The 23,187-nt window shown below is 47.6% G+C and overlaps 1 protein-coding gene across 1 annotated transcript in view; it reads left to right on the plus strand.

Annotated features, from left to right (window-relative positions):
* Window positions 1-7,229: 7,229 nt before the first annotated feature.
* The window catches only part of HPCA (hippocalcin), a 28,566-nt gene continuing 12,608 nt past the window's right edge, over window positions 7,230-23,187 (plus strand). Inside the window, exon 1 of the mRNA XM_058195151.1 lies at window positions 7,230-7,322. The gene's annotated coding sequence lies outside the window, so the exon portion shown is untranslated. The remainder of the gene's footprint in view (window positions 7,323-23,187) is intronic.

The raw sequence follows: 23,187 nt of genomic DNA on the forward strand, positions 1-23,187 counted from the left end.
ATGTTGTAAGATGTAATGCAGAGCCATACTGACAGCATCGTCTACTGATCTATTTGCTTGGTAGGCAAATTGCAAGGGGTCTAACAGCAGATCCATGATGATTTTCAGATGGGCCAGCCCTAACCTTTCAAAGGTTTTCATAACTACAGATGTCAGAGCAACTGGTCTGTAATCATTCAGCTCCTTGATGGAGGATTTCTTAGGCACTGGGATGATACAGTGTTTCCCTGAAAATACAATCTACCCAGAAAACAAGCCCTAGCCTCATTTTCACGTCTACGCCTAATATAAGCCCTACCCCAAAACATAAGCCTGTTAAGTCCCAACCCCCATCCAGCTGTACGAGGTGGGATGAGGCACATGCATAAAAATAAAGCTAGGAATAATCCTTTGGGGAGCACCATGAAAGCGATAAATGTGCACCAGAAACATTTTAACCAGCACTTTTGATGTTGGGATTTTCTTGCAGGGTATAAAATGGACCTGCTTGGAGAAAAGGTCCATAACAACCCAAATAACTGTGTTTCCTGCACTTTCTGGCAGTTCCACCATGAAATCCATGGAGATCTCGCTCCAGGGTGCTGAAGGCTCAGCTACAGTCTTTAAGAGTCCCAGGGATTTTCCCTGGCGTCTCTTGGCAGCTGCACAGACAGGGCAACTGGCTATGTAGCTTTCAATGTCTTTCAATGTCTTTCAATGTCTTAAAGTTGCCTTTAAGTAAGCAATTATTTTTGTGGGCTTGGAACCAGTCATCCTTAAGGAGTGTCTCCTTAAATCTCTGAGTTGTCGCATTATCGGTGCGCGGTTCTGCTTTTGCCTGTGCCTGGGTGATTACTTTTGTGGCTAGCTGGGATGTTTGGAGCATAGGTTTAATGATTTCAATCTTCATACTGTTGTATTGGGGTTTTCTGGATAGGGCATTGGCAAAGACATTCCCCACCCCCCAGGAAACATTTAAGTGTAAAGTCAAACCATTTAAAATATTGTGCCCAGCGTACTTGCTTGGGGAAAATTTTGTGGGGTTTTAAGGGCTTCTAGGTTTTTGTGATCAATCCAGACTTTGAATGGGGTTGTATTTCCTTCCAGGAAATGTCTCCAGATGAGGAGCACCCATCATACGCCTCTTTCTCCCAGACAGCCCACCTTTGCTCAGTCTCAGTTAATTTTTTGGAAGTGTATGCACACTGTTGTAACTGGTCGTGTTCATTCTTTTGGAGTAGGACAGCCACTGCTATGTCACTGGCATCCGCTAGGATGACAAAAGGTTCCTCTGGGTCTGGGTGTTTTAGAATTGCCTTGACTGAGAACAACTGTTTGATCTTTTCGAATGCCCTTGGCATTCCACTGTCCAGTTAAGTGATTGTCTTGGTTTTGGTTTGTCCCCCTCTTTCATTTTTAACAGGTTTGTGATGGGAAGGGCAATCTTGGTAAAAGCTGGGATGAATTGGAGGTAAAAATTCGCAAACCCCAAGAAACTTTATAGTTGTTTGCGTGTGCAGGGTGGCTCCCAATTGATAACAGCTTGCACTTTTTGTGAAAATTTCTATCCCCTCATGATATATTCTGTACCCAAGGTAGTCTAACTTCTTTTGGTGGAATTCGCATTTAGACAGTTTTGCGTAGAGTTTGGTGGCTCAGAATTTATTTAGGGCTGCTCAGACTAATTTTATGTGTTCAGCTTTTGTTTCAGTGTAGATTAAAATATCGTTCAAGTAAACCAAGGCCCCTTTGTATAAGTGTTCATGGAGCACTTTGTTAATTAATTGCATAAACACAGTCGGGGCTCCCTGTAGTCCAAAAGGGAGCACTTTAAATTGGTAACACCCCAGTGGGGTGTTAAAAGCAGTTTTCCACTCATCTCCTTCCCTTATTCTAATGCGGTAGTAGGCCTCTCACAAGTCCAGTTTCGAGAAGATTTTTCCCTTAGAGATGTGTGCCAGCATGTCTTTCATAATGGGGAGTGGGTATACATTTTCTACACTGACCATATTTAAATTTCTATAGTCCACACAGAGGCGCAAAGTGCCATCTTTCTTTTCTGGTAATAGTACCAGAGCTGCTATTTTGGTCGGATAGGCTCGATGAATCCCCTCGCTAGGTTCTTGTCAATGAATGCTCTCAGCTCAGCTAGTTCTCGGGAGACATGCAATACATTTTTGGTTTTGGGAGTTTAGTGCCTGGCAAGATTTCAATGGCGCAGTCAGTGGCACAATGGGGCAGGAGTTCATCAGATGCCTCTTCGCTAAATACCTCGGACAAATCCTGGTACTCCTTTGGGATGTCTTGGGTTTTGGCAGGCCAACTGGTCATGGCCGTGTCTATGCCCCCTTTTCCTCCGTATCTTTCCTCCGGGTCATTTGCAAATGTGATGGTTGGAATTTTATGGTTCCTTGTTTCCAATTTATTTTGGAGTTCCACTTCCATAACCACATGAGTCCTAGGACCTGTGGCCACTCCATCCCTGGTGCTACTATAGATGTGAGGGTTTCATCATGGCTCCCTATGTTTACTTGCAAGGGTTTTGTGGCAAAAACTGCAGGCTCCTCCCCCAACACTGTCCCATTCAGTTGGCAGAAAGTGATGGGGTTTTTCATTTTTCTCAGGTGAATTCCCAATTTCCCCACCAGGGTTGCGCTGATTAGGCATTTGGTGCATGCCAAGTCCAGCAAGGCTGATATTTCCTCCCCTTTCCCTCGCTGGAGATAAAAATCTTAGGGGTAGAGTAAGTGGTTCGATCGGGTCGCTTACCAGCGGGTCGTCTTCTGGATCACTTTCAGACTGGCTTAGGTCATCTACTTGGGGTGCCAGAATTCCTTCCCCTGGGGTTGAAGGGGAACGGAACTCCACAACCTCCTGGCTTCTTTCCCCTTTGGGGTGGTTTTTGCAGACTTTCCTCTAGACGGGCAGTCCGACTTTCTGGTGGGAGTTTTCGAATGGCACTCCACTGTGTGGTGCCCCTCTTTTCCGCACTTAAAACAGCTCGATGGTCTCGGCACAAGAGCGGTTTGTGGCTTGAATGGCTCCCTTTTCCCCTGGGGTGGGTATCTTCTCCAGACTCTGCCAGTGCAGTACTGATTGCAGGTCATGTTGATTTCGGCCTCCTCTGCCATTAGGTACCATTCATGCAGGCAGTTAGGGGCCCCGTGGGCCAGCCAGGCAATGTATAGATCATCATTTAGTCCATCTTTGAACCAGCTCACCAATATATCTTCTGGCCAATCCACTCCGCAGGCTAGGTCACGGAATTCCTCAATGTATTCAGCCACCAGCCGGCAGCCTTGCTTTACAACTCTAATGTGATCGCGGGCTTTGTGGTCAGCGAGGGGGTCTTTAAATTGGTGTCTTGGTGCCATCATGAAGCGACTGAAGTTTCATAACTCTGGAGCATCGGCGTTTTGGAGCGTTACCATCCACCTGGCAGCTGCTCTTTCCAAGGCTAGGCTGATAACTTGAACTCATGCCCCCTGGGTTGGGAAGTTTCACCCGTACACCTGCATGTATGTGAGGACTTGGGCTAAGAAGAAACCCAACTTCTGGGCGTCTCCATCAAGTTTCACCCTTGGGGGGGGGGGTTTCCTTTCCAGCTGGGGCCCTCTGGGTTGGCCGGGGATAATCGCCTGTGCAGGGGCAGTGGGTGGTTGGATCCCCAGCGTGGCTACTGCTCTGCCGCCAGTGCCAGCTTGGTCGGCTACAGCTGGGTCCAGGGTGACAGCTGGGGTGCCCTCTGCAGCTGGTGGTTCACCCGCTCTCCTCCATTAGTGGCCTGGCTCGCCTTGGACGTTGAGATTCTCCAAAGCCTCCATCACGAGCCTGTTGATGTGCCATTTCAATCGGTCGTTCCCCAGTGGTTCCTCAATCAGCCCTTCCTGATCGGACAGGGCCTCCAGTTCCATCTTCCACCCCGGTTTTTGGCTATTGTGGGTGAGGGTAACTCCCCTGGTTCTTCCATCCCAGCTGTCCTTTTTCCCCATGCCGATCAACCATTGGGGCTTCGTGGAGCTCTCTAGGACAGCCTCAATGTCCTCAATGGGACATATGGAGCCTGTGTCAGGCTGGGTAGTTGTGGAAGTTTCTTCCCAGCACTCGGCCTCCCCTTGCTCGCTGCTGTGTTCGGACATGGTTTGCAGGGTCCCCTCAGTAGAGTAGAAAGTAAAGAGAAAACTTTTCCTCTCTGGGTTGACCATGTTTGCAGAGCCTGCTTTATGTAAGGCCCAGCCTCTCCCTCTTATTCAAGAAAATAAAGACTCTTGAAACTTGGCATTTCAAAAGGAACCTTTTGTTGAAAAGGGGTGATAGCAAGGCAGATTCAAAGCAGGCTCTGAGGTCCCTCAGGCAATACAACTAGAATAAAAGAGAGACCCTTCTCAACAGTCCGATGTGGATTTAGCCAACCCACAGGTGTGAAGATGTTATTGTACTGGGCGCTCTGAGAAAGAGATAAGAGAACTTTCTCAGGACCATCTTCCAGCGATGCAGCCAACATGGCCTACCCTCCCCTTACATTCCCCAGGAGGTGAGAAACTGCCAGGCAGCTACGGCACCAGGCAACAGTTATAAATCAGGTTAAAGGTCATCCAAGAATGCAGAGCAGGATATGGGATACATATAAAGGAAAAGAAAGTAAATGTACCAAGTATAAAATCCCCCCCCTTCCTCAGAAGAATGGCAGATACACGGATCTGACATAGGGGGTGAGGGGTGAAGCTGCCCACATGACCCACCTGCTTACTTTAGGACCACCGCAGCCAGGCCTCCCACACCCTGACACTTGTCATGTCGCGCTGGACTTCTTATGCAGCGGCTTGCCGCCACTCGCAGCCAGACACCATGTGGTGCATTATGCCTATGCCGCCACCCACACGTGCAATGGCACAACACAACACACAGCCTCCTGCCATGAGCGGCACCGGTGCGATGAGCTACATGGCGTCTGGCCACAGGAATTAGGCGGAGCACAACAGGTATCGTGGCATGGGAGGTCTCGCTACAGCGGTCCTAAGTTAAGCGGGTAAGACATCCCCTCAAAATAAACCTGGTGCTTATTTTGGGTCCCAAAAGAAAATAAGGCCAGGTCTTGTTTTCGGGGAAACTCAGTAGTAGACCATTTGAAGCAAGAAGGAACATAACACATCTCTTGTGATTTATTAAAGATGCGGGTGAAGATGGGGGCCATTTGGTCAGCACAAGCTTTCAAGCAAGAAGGATAAGTTACCTTCTCTGGGCCTGGTGCTTTTCCAGGTTTTTGTCTGTGAAATAGGTCTTGGGGAGAGGAAGGGGCTTGGTGGAACGAAAGGAGGTCCACGCTTAAATTTATCCCATCACAACCAGCCTTTCCTGCCTGGTCACCTGGCAGAACATCTGTAGATTTATTTATTTTTTTGAAAAGGTTATTTAGAAAGTCTGCTTGGACTATCATCATCCTGACAGTATTTATGCGGATCAAAATAAGCTGGGTGATAAAAGGGTCAGTGGAATTAAATTCCAATTGTTCCATATTCTGGGTTTTAACGATGACTACAAAACTACAGGTAGTCCTTGATTTGTTACCATAACTGAGCCTGAAATTTCCATGGCTAAGCAAGAGAGTGAAGAGAGTTTTGTCCCATGTTTGATCATTCATGTAACAATCATTTGAAGTTATAAATCCACTGAAAAAAGTGACCTACAGCCTGTCCTTACACTTATGACCACCGCAGCATCCTTGCAGTCACATGATCAAAACTTGGGCGTTGGCTACGGTCATGTATTTGTGATGGTCGCAGCCTCCCAGGGTCAGATGGTCACCATCTGCAACCTTCCCTGGAACTCAATGGGGGAAGCTGGATTTGCATAATGACCAACTGATTTGCTTTGACAGCAGCGATTCATTTAACAACTGTGCCATTAAACCAGGTATGACTCACAATGACCACATCATTTAGCAACAGACATTCTGGTCCCCATTCTGATTGTAATTCAAGGTCTATAGGAAAGCATCTGTTTATGGAAAAGGCAGCGGGGCAGCCATTCAGGAACCCCTCTGCTCTTGGCTTCCAGGTGCAATTCAAAGTGCTGGCGGTTACCTTGAAAGGCCTTCAAGGGGCCGTGATAGCTCAGGCTGTTAAGAAGCCTGTTATTAAAACACAGCTGCCTGTGTTTTACTGCAGGTTCAAGCCCGGCCCAAGGTTGACTCAACCTTCCATCCTTTATAAGGTAGGTAAAATGAAGACCCAGATTGTTGGGGGGGCAATAAGTTGACTTTGTAAATATACAAATAGAATGAGACTATTGCCTTACACACTGTAAGCGGCCCTGAGTCTTCGGAGAAGGGCGGGGTATAAATGTAAACAAAACCAAAAAAAAGGCTCGGGACCGAAAGGGGCAGATCTGGCAGGAGAGGCAGCGCCAGGGGCCACCTGTAAAAGAGGCCACCTGGCCGGACCCGGGGGGGGGGGGCTTTTCTGCTGTGGCCTCCCTCAGCCTTTGGAACAGCCCCCCCTCCCTCCTCAACCAGCCTTGCCCCAACCCTGCTGGCCTCCGCACCGCATAAAGTGGCTCTTCTGGATTCGGTTGCTGGAGAGGGGTGACTGTTCTCCATGTTGGCTTCTTTTTCGTGGCGGTTTTTTACTCTCTTTTTAGCGTTTAATCGGCAGCCGCCCACGATGCAGCGCCACCGGCCCTTCCCGGGAGCCGATCCTCGCTTCCGACGTCGGGCGATCCGCGGCCAGCCATCCCGGGCGGACCAAGCGGCTCGCGCCACCGGGAATAGCGCCGAATCCTCGGCGGATCGCGCGGGACCCGCCCGGAGAGCCTCGCGGGATCCGGCGAAGGAGCCTCTTTTGCCCGGCGGGGAAGGGCGTCGTCCCCCCCCCCGGGCCGCAGCGTCTCTCGGCGGGACCCTTCGCACTCCCACTCGGCCTCCCGCCTTCGGCCACCCGGGCCTCCCTGGCGCGAGGGAAGGGCGGTCAGGCAAGACAAGCCTCCCCCGGAGTCATCGGGGTGGCGGCCCGCTCCGTTCCCGCCGGACTCTTCTCCCCGCAGGGAGGCGGGGGGCGCTCGGGGGGAAGGCGGCCGCTGGCCGGGCGGGCTGGGCGGGAGGGGAGATGCCGGGGAGCCCCGCCGGGGGGAGTTGCAGGGACCTCCTCCCCCTCCCCTCCCCTCCCCTCCCCTCCCCGCCTTGGCCCGAGCCCCTCCTTCTCGCCCCCGCCCAGCAGCCCGGGCAGGCAGCGCGTGCCGCTCCGGCTCCAGCGGTTGTAAGGAGGCGGCGGCGGAAGATGCGGCAGGAATCGCTGGCGCTCGCTTAGCAGCCGTCGCGATCGTCGGGATATCCCAGCCTTGGTCAGGTAGATCGCGCGGGGCGGCGCAGGCGGCGCTCTCTGGGCTCGGCACAGCGGCCGGGAGGCGTCGCAGTTGGCGGGTGGGCGCATTTCCCCGGGGATGGCCCTGCCGGAGCGCGCGAAAGAGGCAGCGTGCTACAGGATCCGGACTCCAGCCCCCCCCCCCCACCGGGCCTCGGTTGGGGAGCGCGGCTCTCTAGGAGGAGAGGAAACAGCGCAGAGAAGCGGGGCCGCCCTTTGTGGAGGGACGGGAGACCCCCTGACTCCGGCCGAAGGGGCGGGGGCGGCGCCTCGCCAGGTGCCCTTGCCCGAGAGGAAGGGGGGCTCGCTGTCCCCCGGGGACTGCGGGGTGGGGGTGACTTTGCAGAGATCCTTGGGGTGGAAGAAGGCTTGGGGAGATCTGCCGCCCTTCCGCGGGGACTGGGCTACGGCTGCCTGTCCTGGGGGTGGATGGAAAGTTGAACTGGGCGCCGGGAGGAGCAGCGATTCTGCACTGCACACAAAGAGATGCGTGCTAATCTCCCCCACCACCACCAGCAGCGGCGACTCCAGCTGTAATTGGGCTGCCCCCTCCCTGCCCCTGTGCAGCAAAGCCCTGGGAGAGCAGGTGAGGGAGAGTCTCATCGGCTGTGGGCTCCCTGGTGGCTGATGGGGAGAACCCTGGGGGGGGGCATCCACATCTCCCCCCCTGCCGGTGGAATTGGCCAAAGAAGGGGAGTGAGATCCCCCATAGATGCTGCTCTTGCCTGGCCAGGATCAGCAACCACAGCTGGAGCTGGACAGAGATCCTCACCCCACCCCCCTCCCCGCAGGGAGAATGGGGGGGCTGCTGGTGGTACCGGCTCCTGAATGCTCCTGAATCCATCCTTTGCTCCCCACCCTACCCCCAGCATTTCACCCCAGTCCTCTGGAGCTTCAGTTGCTATTTTTATTATAATATCCTCTGCCATTTGTGCCTGGGACATTTTGCAGGGGTGAAAAAGGTAAAACTGGGTTCCTTGCATTTCATGGACAGCTCAAGCAGTTTTCTTGGTAGCTTCAGGGAAACCTTCTTCTGGGATACCCTTTCTGATTTCCTAGCCTGGCCTTCAGCTGCCTCCCCCTCCCCATTTCCTTCTGAGACTAGCCAGGTCTCACCCTTCTCACATCAGCTGTGTCAGCCCCAATTGATTAAATTGACAGCAGGGTCCCCTGCTACAAAAGGCTTACAATCTCTCCTGTTGGCTTTGTTAGTGGTATACCTGATATTTATTTATCAGCTTAATGTGTTCACTATGCAAGAGGTGGAGGGAGACTTCAGCTTGGGTGGACTGGAAAAGAAGTATATACCTTTGTAATTCCTTTATTACATTTGTCTTATTTTTGCCATGGGATTCCCATCCAGTCTATTCTCCCCTGCAAACAGTTCCAGAGGCAGTAATTGTCCTGACAATGACCATGCCACTAAGACATAATGGCCAGGTCCCTCACCCTGAATGACCACTGGCCCAGTTATCTTCAGAGGACCCAGTTGGGTTCTGCAATTGCTGGAATGCAGGCAACCTTTGAGGCTCCTTGGAGAAAGGAGAGAAATGAAATTACCAGTGTGATTGTATCTTGTATATGTCCATTGTGAAAGCACACTGGGATATATGTTGTCCTTGCCTCACACTGGAAAAGGTGTGCAGGAAAAGCCCTCTGGAGCCATTTGCATCTGAGGAAAAAAATGACCCATTTTGGACTTAAGAAAAAGAAAGTTCGGGGTTGGGGGAGGCATTCTAGAGTTTCGCCATGAAATTGACTGGCAGGGAAAATCCAGAACTGACAAAGGATCTCCTTCGCATCATTGGTTTTATTCATGTGCTGCCCCAGGATAGATGGATCAGTCTTTTGTTGGGTGGTTGCAAAATGGATGGCAACCGTTAGCCCCATAGCTGCAGGTACATCCACCCACCCACCCTCCACGGTCATCATCAGCCCTAGGAGTCTACGATCATACAATATTGCATCCTTGGAAAAGACCGGTAGATGGCCACTTCCTCCGTTATTGGCTTTCAACCAGGCTGTGCAACATCTGCTGACTTTGGCTGATCTTGAAGTAGATCCATGGGTGAGAAGGAACTGAAGGCCTTCGATTTCATGCGTGATCTTTTCATGCAGATAAAGCTTCTGGAATGGCATGACCAAAGAATGTTCTTCTGTTCTTCCTTCTGCCTTGGACTTCCTGAAAGGGGGAAAAAAGACATTAGGGAGCAGCTCTTATTTGCATGTTTCATTTGGAGTGAATTCTGCCTGAAATCAACTTCCTTGAATAGGAATGGCTACATGTCGGCGGGTAAAGATTTTGGGAGCAATTTCAAATGGGCTTCAGGGAAAGGACCAGCATCTTGAAGTAACTATTCCCTCAGGTCTTTTCTCCACTCCCAGAGGGTCTGTATTTCTGAAGGAGCAAAGGCTGCCTCCCCATTTCCACCTTTCCAGAAAGGAAAGAACTGCAGTCCAACTTTACTCTAACAGAGGCCCTTTTGCGTTAAGTATGCTTACTCAGGTAAGACAGTGAGACCATTAAAATTTCTTATTTAAAGGATATTCATCCTCATCTTTCTGTCTTCAGTTGGAGAGATGCAGAATTAGGGAAGAAAATAGCTGCACACAGCTGGATCTTTATTTTGGATCCTTTCAGCTCCATTCTAGTGCTGAAGGATGCTTTGGGTGGCCAGAGTTTCTGTTAATCAAGGAGCTGCCTCTGTTTTTCCATAAATTATTACTTTCCATGTCTTGGTTCCAGAAAAGAGTAGAAACACTGCCAGGGATTCGAGGATCTTCAGCTTGTTTATGCTTTCAAGTGCCATAAATATTCATGCCCACTTTCTTAGATGAAGGAGAAATTAAGTCACCACTAAAATTTTAAAAGTCACTCAATGTAGAATCTAGCTATTCTTTCCCCTAGAAATTAAAGTCAGCTTTTCTCCCCAATTTAACCTCAGAGAGTTGGAGAAAAGCAGAACGCAAATTGTTATTGAGAAATTGAGAGAAAGAGCATAAATAATCTGGATACCATTTTCTTAGAAGAACTGAACAAGTTATGAAAGGAAGTTTCTGCAAATTTGAGAGACATACTGTATAAACTAACCTCAGTTTTCCCGTTGCAGTTAAGGAAAGGAGTTGTTTAGAATGTAATAGCTCCAGTTTTGTTGGACTACAACTCCAATCAGCCCCTGCCTGCTTGAAAAAAGTATTGATGTGCACCAGGATCAGTTTTCTGAGTAGGTGTTTCATAAATGTTTCAGACCCAGAAACATTTTAATGGATTTATTTAAACTGCATGAATAAAACATCAGAGATTTGTTTAAAAGAATACAAGAAAGAAAGCGAACAAAAACTAAACAGAAGCTTTAAAAAATCCCTCCATACACCATAATTTCGGAATAAATAAATTACACCTGTACCCCTAAGGCGAGAGGACATTTTATACATGCATGATCAATATTTTGATTCAGAGGAACTATTGTATAGTGGAAATAATCTTTTAGAAATTACTTTGGTGAGGTAACTAAAAAGCCAAGGAGAAGGAGAACATTTTACTGATGTGTACATTTCTGATCGCTATTTTCCACACCCTGGCAAAGAAAAGTGTATTTTAATTGTCCTTTGTTGTGCCAACAGCTAGGGGGCCATTTTGAGTGGGTAGCGTGCCACTGCTCATCCTCGGGAAGGAGAGGAGGTTGTGAGGATGGGCCCAGGCCTGATCCAAGGACTTCCAATTTGTGACTTCCGTCAAAAACCTTCCTGCTCTTGGGGCATCTCCCCTCTTTCACCCTGGGAAAACTCTCAGCATCTGGTAGCACTTTTTTTTTGGCCTGATTTTTGGCTTATTCCCATCCTAAGTGGAGGATGTGCACTTGATGAGGAGGGAAGATATGAGGGGAGCAGATATGGCATATTGCCGCAGTTTCCGGCCACTTGGCATCAGTTCTCACTTTTTGGTGCCCAGATTGCTTCCCTCTAGTTTCTCTTCTGTGGGCGAAGGCTGGAAGAGAGCCAAGTAGGCTGCATCCTAAGGAGGGAGCAACGTGTGTCTTGAACACTGAGGAGGATCAGCTGTGCAGACCCTCCAGGATCAGAGCGGCCGCTTCTGCCTCGCCCTGCCTCCTCTTTGGGGCAGCCGCAATTGGAAATCCAACCCTGCGAAGGGACATAGAGACACGCCCGGAAGGGATGATGTGTTCTGTGAAGACGTGGGCCAGGAGGAGAAGCATCACTGGAACGTTTTAACTAAGGATAAAAGGAAAAGAGCCAAAGAAGCCTTTGCATCAGTCTGCTCCCCCTGGGCTAGGTAGGAGATGTGGGTCTTTGACCAGTGGGGACCAAAGGGGACCATTCTGGATGCGAGGGGTTGGTGCTGAGGCAAGCAAGCAGACACCCCCTCGGACATTCATGGCGCAGCTGGGGAACCGAACTCTGCCTATCTGCCTGGTGAGGGAAACTCCTCTGCCAATATTGGATTCTAGAGCAAAAAGAGTAAACCTTTTGCTAAAAGAGGGAGTCAGGCACCAGGCATGGTGGATGGTTGGGGGAGAGCTGGGATGCCAGGGAATCTGGAACGCCAGGCTGTTCAGAATCACAGCATCCTTCGTTGCACTTTGGATTAACTCCTTGGTCATTTGGACTGCAATTAGAGACAGGCTGCAGAGAGGGGAAGTAAAATATTAATGAAGTAGCAACGCTTCCCCACCCTCCCTCTCTCTACAGCCTTGCCTTTCTTCTGCTGCAAAAACCTTTCTCAAAAGGGAGTTGACCCATTTAACACAAGAACTCCAAACACAAACTGATCATTCTCAGTGCTTTCTTTGAGGGTGAGGCCAATCTGGGCTTCCCCCAAGGACCATTCACCTGCCCTCACGATATAACCCAAACTCCCCCCTTCAAAATGGGTTTAGAAAGCCCAGAATGCGGTCAGCCCAGACTTCTACGGGGTCAGTGGCCTTGGAGAGCCTTCTCCCTTCCAGGGCAACTTTTGGGATGACGGGGGGGGGGGGCTGCTGATTTTCAGAGAGAAGGACTTCCTTTACTTGAGCTGAAAAGCCTCTTGTCAAATTCTGTCACTGAGGTCGCAAAGGTGCTTTTCTCAAGAGGCAGCTGGACTTTCTGGTTTTTCTTTGAAGACGCTTCGCTTCTCATCCAAGGAGCTTTTTCAGCTCTCAGAAGCGAAACATTTTCAAAGAAAAACCAGAAAGTCCAGCTGCCTCTTGAGAAAGGCATCTTTGGGACAACCATGACCTGGATGACTGGGACTCTCCGTAGACCTCTGTCACTGAAGGTTCAGTATCCCATTCTTTTTTCTTCTGACGGTTGGCTCTCTCGCAGTCTCTGGTCAGAGTCTCCAAAGCCAGAAGTCTGACTCTGAACATACCTCATGGTCGCTTAAACTCCAGCCTCACCTGGCTCAGCCTCTGGTCTCCAATGGTGGCCAGTCCTGTGCCTACAGAGGTTCATGGCCAGTGGTTACAGCTGGAGCATCCTTGGGTTTGAGCTTTCAGAAAAATGCCAGCTTGGAGAAGGGAAAGGCCCTTTTGCAACCAGCTGCTGTTGCCTTGCACTTTCTCGGAGTGAAAGAGATGCGTCTTTGGGAAAGTGGTTCCTTCAGGTTCCTTCAGTCTTGGAAATTCTCTGGCTGAAAAAGAGCAGGGAGCAGCTGACAGGAAAGCTGCCTGTTGCCTAGAATGGGGGTCCAGCCACCAGGTCTTCCCCTGGCTGCACCCAGAAATGGGCCTCCTGCAACTGCCTCGGAGGGCCCCAGTTGAGCGTTTGGTGCTGGGCGGTTTCCCCTGTTCAGGGGAGGGAATTCCTATTCTGGGGATCCGTTGTGCTGCTTGTAAACTGAATAGTAGCTGCAGTTGAAATGGGCTCCCAGTGGTTCAGGAGAAGCATCTTTGTGTGGACCGGCCCGAACCCCACAGTCACCCCTTCCCTTTTGCAATTCCTATGTCCAGAATTCCTACGCAGGGATCTTGGGAAGAGTCAAAAAGTCATGGTGGTGGTTGCAGCTTTGTTTTAATGTCCAGCTACCCTCTATGCCTTCTGGTTGGAGCCCACCGTTTCCACCCCCTCAGAAGCCCCCCCCCTCGGGCTTTGCGCAGGTGTCTCCAGTTGCACTCCAAAAGCAGGTCGATCCAGGGGCCCTTATGGGAGGGGGCTTTATAGGGTGAAATGGATGAGTCCCATGAAGCATCCTTCTGATCCTCTCGCTTCTTCTTCACAGCTCCAAAATGCACAGGCTCCCAAAGGTTGCCCCCACCCATTCCCGGGTGCCAAAGGGAGAGGGGCATGCCCTTTGGCCCCCTGCCTTCGGTTGACATTTCAGGTGAAAGTTCCGCCTGTCTTGTTCTCTTCGCTGCTATTTTCAGTCCTTGGCCATCAGGGAGCCCATCTGCTGCCTGGGCGAGGAGGGAGCCGTGCTGCCACCCTTCCCTAAAGCAGGATTTTGCAACAGGGGACGGTCTGGAGGGAGATGCTGCGGAAAGTCTTCCCAAGGAACAGGCCAGAGAAGCCAGAGCTATTTGGGCTTTGCCTCCGATAAGAAATATTGCCTGAGCTCCCAGCCGCTGAACTTTAAAACAGCTTCCAGAATGGGGGGCTTTTGCCACCTCCCCTCAATTGGGCGCCTTCCGTCACTCTCCATTTCCATCTCTTCCGTGGCTCGCATCCAGGATTATCTGCAAGGGATGGTTTTTAAAAAAGCAACATGGTGGATACAATACTGCGATGCAGGCTAAGCTCATTGTTTGTTTGTTTTTTATGTGTGCTGCATGTCTCTTCTGACCATACCTGTGGACGTCCCTGCTAAAATCCCTCGGAGGGGCTCTTGCAACAGAACAAGCAGCAAAGGGCAGCTCCCAGGAATAGATCCTTTATGTGGGACACACTTTATAGCTCCCTCACAAATGAGTTGGGCTGGCAGATGTTACACTGGAATGAGGATACCAATTATTTGGGATGATAAGAGCAACAGCAACAACAAAGAAAGCACCAAATGTTGTAACGGTTATAAAACAGGTCAATCATCCAACTGACCTGATCTTACGTCCTTTTTTGCAGTGAATGCCAGCGCTGTAAAGCAAATGCAGCGGTCGTTAAGCAAGCTAAGGCTTCACTGTAGGGATGGTTTTCTGCTGGTTTTCAGCAAAACTTATAAAATGTGGTCACAGGACAGTGGGACAGTGCAGACGGCCCTAAATGCAGTTGTGTTGCTAAGTGCTCGAAGTCGGACGTGTGATGGTGGAGAGGGCTCTAAATGCCCTTTCTCAGGTTAGTCATAACTTCAGTTGCTAAGCAACTGGTCATAAGTTGTGGATTACCTGTAAACTAGGCAAATAGTTTACAAACTATCAAATGCAGATGATTGTGAGGAAGGGTCAGACAAAAGAAAATGCTGGCAGCTGTATCGTTTGCTTTTCAAAACGGATAACCGGAAGGCAGTGCTCATCCACAGGGTGTGGTCAGAAGGATCCAGATGGTCACTCCCAAGAAAGAAGGAGAGCATTGGCTGCACACCATGGCGACTCTCTTGGCTTTGTTGTGGACACGCCTGCAGAAGAGGGACCTCTGGGAGCCCAGGAGGATAACGCAGGTTTAAAAGCTCGCCCTGGTCAGCATGGAGCATAAAACACAGAACCATAGAGCTGGAAGGGACCTCGGAGGTCTTCTAGGCCAACTCCCTACTCAAGGGGGAGATTTTATACCATCCCAGTTAGATGGCTGTCCAGTCTATTTTGGAAAGCCTCCAGGGATGGAGCACCTACAATCCCAGGAGGGAAGCTGCTCCGTTGATTAATTGTTCTCGCTGTCAGAAAATTTGGTCTTCTAGGTTGGATCTCTCTTTAATAAGCTTCCACTCATTACTTCTTGTCCTGCCCTCAGGTGCTTTGAAGAATAAGTCAATCCGTTCTTCTCTGAGACAGTCCCACAAGGACTGGAAGACAGTTATCATGCCCTCCCCAATCCTTCTCTTTGATAGGCTAGACATAAGTAGCTGCCTCAACTGTTCGTCATAGGACTTAGCCTCCAGCCTTTGTCATCTTTGTTGCTCTTCCTGCAGTCTTTAGAGTTGTATCATGGTGACCAGAACTGTATATAATATTCAGGTATGGCCTCTCCAGTGCAGGGTAAAGTAGGGCTATCACTCGATTCTATCCTTCTGTTGATGCAGCCCAGGATGGCATTGGCTTTTTTGGCAGCTGCAGCACATGACTGGCTCATATTTAAGTGGTTGTCTTCTAGGACTCCTACATTGTGTGTGTGTGAGAGAGAGAGAGGGAGGGAGGGAGTGAACAACCTCACCATTTGCCTGCTGATAAATAAGGTAAAGGTTCCCCTCGCACATATGTGCTAGTCGTTCCTAACTCTAGGAGGCAGTGCTCATTTCCGTTTCAAAGCCGAAGAGCCAGCGCTGTCCAAAGACGTCTCCATGGTCATGAGGCCAGCATGACTAAATGCCAAAGTCACACGGAACACTGTTTGTTACCTTCCCACCAAAGGTGGTCCCTATTTTTCTACTTGCATTTTTTACGTGCTTTCGAACGGCTAGGTTGGCAGAAGCTGGGACAAGTCACAGGAGCTCACTCAGTTACATGGCACTAGGGATTCGAACCGCTGAACTGCCGATCTTTCGATCAACAAGCTCAGTGTCTGATGAAAAAAAAAATCCTCTGATGATCATGCGGCTCAGCTGGGATCATCAGAACCCTTTAAAAGCATTTTTTCTACAACTTCTTCAGCTGAAGAGGTTGTAAAAAATGCTTTTAAAAGCCTCTGATGATCAGGCAACTCAGCTGGGATCATCAGAGGAGCCTTTTAAAAGAATTTTTTCTACAACCTCTTCGGCCAAAGAAGTTGTAGAAAAAATGCTTTTAAAGAGTTCTGATGATCCCAGCTGAGCCGCACGATCATCAGAGGGGGTTGTTGTTGTTGTTTTGTACTTTTAAAAGCATTTTTTTCTCTGAAGAAAAAAATGCTTTTAAAAGTATATTAAAAAAAACCCTCTGATGATTGCGCGGCTCAGCTGGGCATGCGGGGGGGTGGGCAAGAATTTTTCATATCGGTTCTCCAAACCACCACCCACCATCGCTACTGGATCAGGCGATCCGGTCCGAACCGGGAGCATTTCACCCTGCACTGAGCCACTGCGATATATAGATATAGATAAATAGGTATCTATAATTGTCTTGACAGCCATTTTGTGAAAATGTCCACCAGCCATGTGAACAGGCCCTGCTTCCTCCCACCACTGGGCAGAATTGTTCCAGTAATCAGCCGTGGTTTTCACCGTTACACAGATATGATCCAAGCATGGAGGGAGGGGCCCATTTTCTCAGAGGGGAAAAGGCATTAGAGGCCAGGCTAGGATCATCAATGGGGCTTCAAGCCAACTTTTCTTGCTGAGATGAAGTTAACCCTGCCAGGGTGGGAAACCGTTGCCCAGACCGCCTTTGGCCCAAGGTTTCCGTTGTTCAGTGCTTTGCCTCACTTTGGTGGCTAAATTAGGGTCTACCAATGCGCAGCAGGCTTGGATGGTGCCATCTCGGTTCCATTTTCATTTCCTCTTGCCCACATCGACTCTCTGGTGTTTAGCTTTGCTAGAACTATGAAGCTGCAAACTTTTAAAAAAGAAACAAAAGCTAGAAAATGGATTTGACCTAGGATTTCACATAAATTTCTGGTATTCTTTCAGCAACTTTGTTTCCAGATTTATTTCCCTTTGTTCTTCCCTTCTGGTTTGAAGGTAATAAACATACGTGTGGAGGGAATATCAGTTCAAAGGACAGCAGCTGAGTTGGCAGATATCCTGGCACTGGGCTTGGAGTGGAGGCTGTGGGCTTATGAGGAAGAGCCAGTCTGGTCTCTAGTAGTTAAGATTTGTTTATTCATGTCAGAAGCCTCACAATTAAAATAAGGAATACCAGGTGACATAAAATTTAAAATATAAAATACAAGATTAAATTATGTACAGATTAAACAGATCTTGCCCTCATTAGTTAAGTGGTTTAAGATGATGGCCTAGAAACCAGGAGACGGTGAGTTCTAGCCCTGCCATGAGAGTCAAATGGGTGACTTTGGGCCAGGCTCTCAACCCACCTTACACGGTTGTTGGGAGGAGAATAGGAGGAGGAAGGACGATTAGGTAACTGCCTTGAGTTATTTATAAAGTAATAGAGCTGGAGTCAAAATCTAATAAATAAATAACCAGGAATAAATGTAAATAATGTTAAGCATTTTTGCTGCCTCGAGCTATCTCTAGAAAGAATAAAAACGGGATAAAAATAAATAAATAAATTAAATAATCTGGTACACATCTAACATTAATGGTACGGTGTAATCATGTTTCTAAATGCTTTGCACTCTGTGGTCAGAAAGCCAGAAGCTGGGAGAGTGGCACAAAATGTCCTCTGGCTTCTTATCTCCACGGACAGGAGGCTAATTTTTGAAATACCACAAATCCAGAGCAGATTTCCAATCAGTCCGTGACCTCCTTTCAGAAAGCTGAGCCACCAGCAGCAAAATGTTCTCTCCAGTCAGTTCTGCTCTGAGCCTCGCTGGAGGCAAGCAGGAGTTGAGCATTGTGGACACATCCTGCACACATATTTCCCAGAATCCCCTGCTCTAGCGAGTGCTCTAAAGCAGGGCTCTCCAACCTTGGCAACTTTAAGCCTGGTGGACTTCAACTCCCAGAATTCCCCAACCAGCAAAGCGGCCCATTTCCCATTTCTGTTCTGGATGGGTAGCCCCACCACCACCCCACCCCTTCGCATAATCAAAGGCAAATGTTGCCTTTAAAAAGCCCTTTTGTTGAGATCAACATTTGGGGATCAGCATGTGGAGCTAGTTGTGCCGGGCTAGCGCAGCTGAGCTTTTATGAAATACAGTGCAACAGCTGCTAAGAGAAATTGATGGAGAGGAAGTGAATGAGCTGGGAAAGGCTGCGTTTTCTCCCTTCCCAAAAGAATAAAAAATCTGGTCAGCTCAGGAGAAGCAAAGCTTTCCTTCTCTCTCTCTCCCACCCCTATCCTTGGTCTTATGCAACGATTTTGCTGATGAGACAACAACCTGCAAGGACATGGCCGCTTCTCCATTCGGGAATGTGATACGGATTAAGGCAACGAAAGAGCCCTGGCTAACCAAAAACAAGTGACCAGCAGGCTTTTATGTGTGTATGGTGGGGCTCTTCTCCCCCAAATCTGTGCAAAGAGGGGGGTAGAAGGCTCTTGCAGGGACATCCCTTAAGGACCGGCAACCAAATTTGCCAACACCGGAAGGGCAAAATCAGAGAATAGGATCTTGTGTTATCAAGAGTCAGCCTATAGCTTAAAAAATTGAGCGTAGCTACGATAGATGTAGGAAGACATAATAGCTACTTTTGTACTGTGTGGAGATAGAAAAATTGTTTTTTTCCTTTTCCTTTATTCTTTATGCGGTACCACATCATATTTCTGGTTTTATCAGTATTTTATTTCACGTATTTATGAAATTTACAGGCCACCCATCTTACCTCAAGATAACTTTATGGTTGTTTGCTAGTTTCTTATTCATAGATTATATATAATTTTGGTTCAAGTTTTATATTTTTTATTTACAGTACTTATATTAAAAATAATATATTTTTCTTCAAAACAAGCATTTTGTTGGTCTTCTTGCAATCCAGCTCCCAATAAGGTGGATGGGATTTTTTTTAGCGCTTCACTTTCCTGAAGTATGTATATTGTTGAATAGTAATGAATGGATACCAAGACCAGAGAGGAAGTTTAGGAAATTCAAATGTTTCCTGTGTGATTTTCCCCAGCAGATTTGTCAGTGATCCCAACTTGCAAAGTTCTGGTGCAAATTACTCCATGACAAAAAGTACAGCTTGCATAAGGTATTTTTTTTGCAGAAAAAAAATCCACAATATGAAAAAAGATGTTGAGACTCTGGAAAAGAGTGCAAAGAAGAGCAACAAAGAGGATTAGGAGCCTAGAGGCTATAACGTATGAAGAACAATTGCAGAAAGTGGGTATGTCTAGTTTAATGTCTAGTTTAATGAAAAGAAGGAGTCCTGGCAATAGGATAGCAGTGTTCCAATATTTGAGGGGCTGCCATAAAGAAGTGGGAGGGGGGTCAACCTATTTTCCATAACTCCAGAAGGCAGGACAAGAAGCAATAGATGGAAACTAATCAAGGAGAGAACCAGTCTAGAACTAAGGAGAAATTTCCTGACAGCGAGAACAATAAACCAACTTTTGCCTTCAGAAGTTGTGGGTAGTCCATCATTGGAGGCTTTCAAGAAGGGACTGGACAGCCATTTGTTCAGAACGGTCTTGGGTCTCTTGCCTGAGCAGAGGGTTGAACTAGATGGCCTCCGAGGCACCTTCCTATTCTGTAATTCTATGTTCTATGTCCATTCCACCAACCCTTTTAATTAGCTATTGCAAATTGTTTTTCAAGGCAGCGGAGCAGCCTCTGCTATAAATCGGTCCCCTTCCTTGGGAAGAAAGTGTTGTGTCTCGTCCGCTTTCCCCACAGCCGGGGCCTTCTTATCTGCTTCCGAACGCTGAGGAATGCCCTAGTATGCCTCCCAGCCCCAGCCCTGGCTCCATGCCCAGACAGGCCGAGGAGGAAGAAGTACCTCCAGCCCCCAGCTCTGGCTCCATGCCCAGGCAAACGGAACAACTAGACCCCTCCCCCTCCCCCACAGCATGTGAGCCTGAGGGAGGTCAATTACCAACAGCTGGAGCCTGGAGTGACCCTCGCTTCAGAAGAATTGATAGGCGGCGGGCGACAGAAGGAAGGGAGGGGCAGGCCTGGATAAGTGCTGAGTCATGGAGCCACACCCCATGGCCTATATAAAGGATCTGCTTTCTGGCATTCTCTGAGTCAGGCAAAGTCTAACATATCTTGCTGAAGTCACTTTCTGGTCTCCTGCCTGCCTTGAGAACTTTGCTAGGACTTTGGCAGAGCTGCAGAGGCACGCCTGATTCGGATTTCCCTGACCCGGCCGTCAGCGGAGGAGTGGGACACGACAGGAAGAGCTTCTGCCCCTAAAAGAGAGAAAGCTAGCTTCACCCCATCAGAACTTTGCCTGCCTGGCTTAGAGGGAAGAAATTAGGGGACCCTTACCTAAACAATTTGTTAACACCTAATTGGACAGTCAGTGATAACTCTGTGTGTTTGTCTATGTGTTGGCCAGGAACAAGGGAAAGTTGACTATCCCTTATAACCCCTTGCGCGCGAAAAAATCAGATCCATTTTTGCTTCTTCTGTAACCACTTTGGCTTTAGTAAAGTATACTTTTGATTAATCATGGACAGAATGGTTTTAAGTCAAGGGCTACCTGAAAATAAATAATATAATGAGCAATATAGAGAAGTTAAAAGAAATTAAACAACACTGTTGTTCCAAAATAACCTGGCTGTCTATGGAGATTCTCAGTCATCCAGGTCATGGTTGTCCCAAAGGTGCTTTTTCAAGAGGCAACTGGACTTTCTAGTTTTTCTTTGAAGAGCTGAAGAAGCTTCTTGGATGAGAAGCAAAACATCTTCAAAGAAAAACAAGCAAGACCAGTTGCCTCTTGAAAAAGCACCTTTAAGAAATCTGGTTCTTTTCCAAAACTGGGAATAATATTACTTTTCCAGTTTTTTAAAGCAATGTTCTTGGCACTAACCTCTGCCTGATAAAACTGTAATTCGATACAGTCACATTTCAAAGTTTGGGGATATAATTTAGCATAACATTAACATTTCTAATGTTCAGATCTTTATAATAGTTATAGGCCAGTTTAAAGAAGGTGAAGTACAGTAAAAATAAAAATATAAAAAAACCCTATAAAATGCTAGAAGGCATAAAATATACATGAATTAAAAGCTGAAAGTATACAAGAAGTGAGAAGGGATCGGATGACCATGTAAAAAAGGAAATGGCTTCCGTGTCATGTCTGATTCGAGGGAAGGGACGGTGCTTATCTCTGTTTCTTAACCAAGGGAGCCAATGTTGTCCGAAGACATGTGGCCACCATGACTGTATGCCAGAGATGCACGGAATGCTATTGCATTCACACCAAAGTGGTACCTATTTATCTACTCATACTTGCATGCTTTCGAACTGCTAGGTTGGCAGGATCTGGAGCAAGGAATGGGAGCTCACCCCATCACACGGTCTCAAACCTGGGCTGCCCGCTTTTCAACTGACAAGTTCACCTTCTTTAACTGCTGAGCCATTGCAGCTCCCTTGGATTTAGGGGAGCATAAATGGCTGCTATGTGGAAAGCTATCAAGTTACAATGTATTGTAACATGGTGAACTAGGGGCCCATTAAATCCAGTTAATAACACAAATCACCACGCAATCAATTTTGAGCAATGCTGCACAGTACTTGGCAATGTCGTCTGTTATACAGCTAGTCAGGATAGTCATAATGTGGGTCACCCAGATGACCAAGCCAATTTTACGACCTTTTTAGCAGCAGGCATTAAGTGTAAGCAGCGGTCGTAATGTGAAGCCATTGTTCACTATGAGGCATTTTTATCGAGAACCCAAAGTAAATATCAGTTTTTGTCAAAATCGTCAAATTGTGGTCATGTTACTACTGGATGCTGCAAGTGACCATAAATGACGGCCAGTTGTTGAGCTCCCAAAATGCAGTCCCATGACCATGGGGGAGGGGCAATCGTTGGAACTAAGTGGTGAGTAGCCCTGCAGAAGTCCCTCATAACTTTGAACAGTCGCTAACCAAGTGGTCATAAGTCAAGGACCACCTGTAGCAGGGTTAATGACTGAAAAAATGTTAAAATATTTGTCTATAAATGTATATACAGTATATTTCAAAAAGGCGTCAGACTCTCATAAGACCAAATCGGATGAGTCAATGAGTCCCCAAATATCCTGCATCACCAACAAAAAAAATCTGGCATTTCTCTTGCATAAGTTTTAAATTTTAAAAAGAATATAAAACCTATGGATAAAGAAAGAGAGAGAGAAGGAAGGAAGGAAGGAAGGAAGGAAGGAAGGAAGGAAGGAAGGAAGGAAGGAAGGAAGGAAGGAAATGTTCAGAAAGAAGGAATTAAAAAGAAATAGAAGCTTTCAATTTCCTTTGCAGCAAATATAAATACAATTACAAAATTTTCTCTTATTCTATGATTACAAAAAAAAGCTCACTTTTTTCCTATTATCCAGTGTTTTCTTCTAATCAAAACCACAAATCATTAATACATTTTTTCTGTTTCATGCAAAAGGACTCTAAGGGGTTTCCAGTCAGCCATCAACATAGACATCAATGTGTTTTCTCTGATCAAGGTCAACTTAATTATCTCTGGAAGTTCCTCCATCTTCACCAACCATTCCTCCACCATGAGGAGGACTGGACCTTTCCTTTATCATACTTTATGTCACTGCCTTTATCATACATAAAAACAAAGTTCTCTGACTCAACTGAACTTTAAAATCTTCTGAATTAATATATGTATTTGTATCCTTTTTTTTTTTTTGGCATATGACATCTGTCCTTCCAAATGGGTGTTTTGCAAACTCAGCAATTTTAAGAGGTGTGACTTCTGGGAGTTGAAGTTGACGTATCTTAAAACTGCTGAGGCTGAGAAACATGGTTGTAAAGGAATTCTTTGGATCATTCAGCAAACTTGAAATAAAATCTAATATATCCATTTTAGCCATTAAGACTAAATTCCATACAGGATGGATTCACATAGCTGTGGGTGCAGTGGGGAAGCCCAGCCCTCCCCCCAAAACCTGTGGTTGGATCCCCAGGAATCAACAACTTTGAAGGGTTTGGGGCCGGTCCAGGATGTGGTGTTTCTGGTCTACTGCCTCCCGGGGCAGGAAGTGGCCAGGATTGTCAGTTTTGTGGGAGC

The sequence above is a fragment of the Ahaetulla prasina genome, chromosome 10, assembly GCF_028640845.1.
Source record: "Ahaetulla prasina isolate Xishuangbanna chromosome 10, ASM2864084v1, whole genome shotgun sequence".
NCBI lineage: Eukaryota > Metazoa > Chordata > Lepidosauria > Squamata > Colubridae > Ahaetulla > Ahaetulla prasina.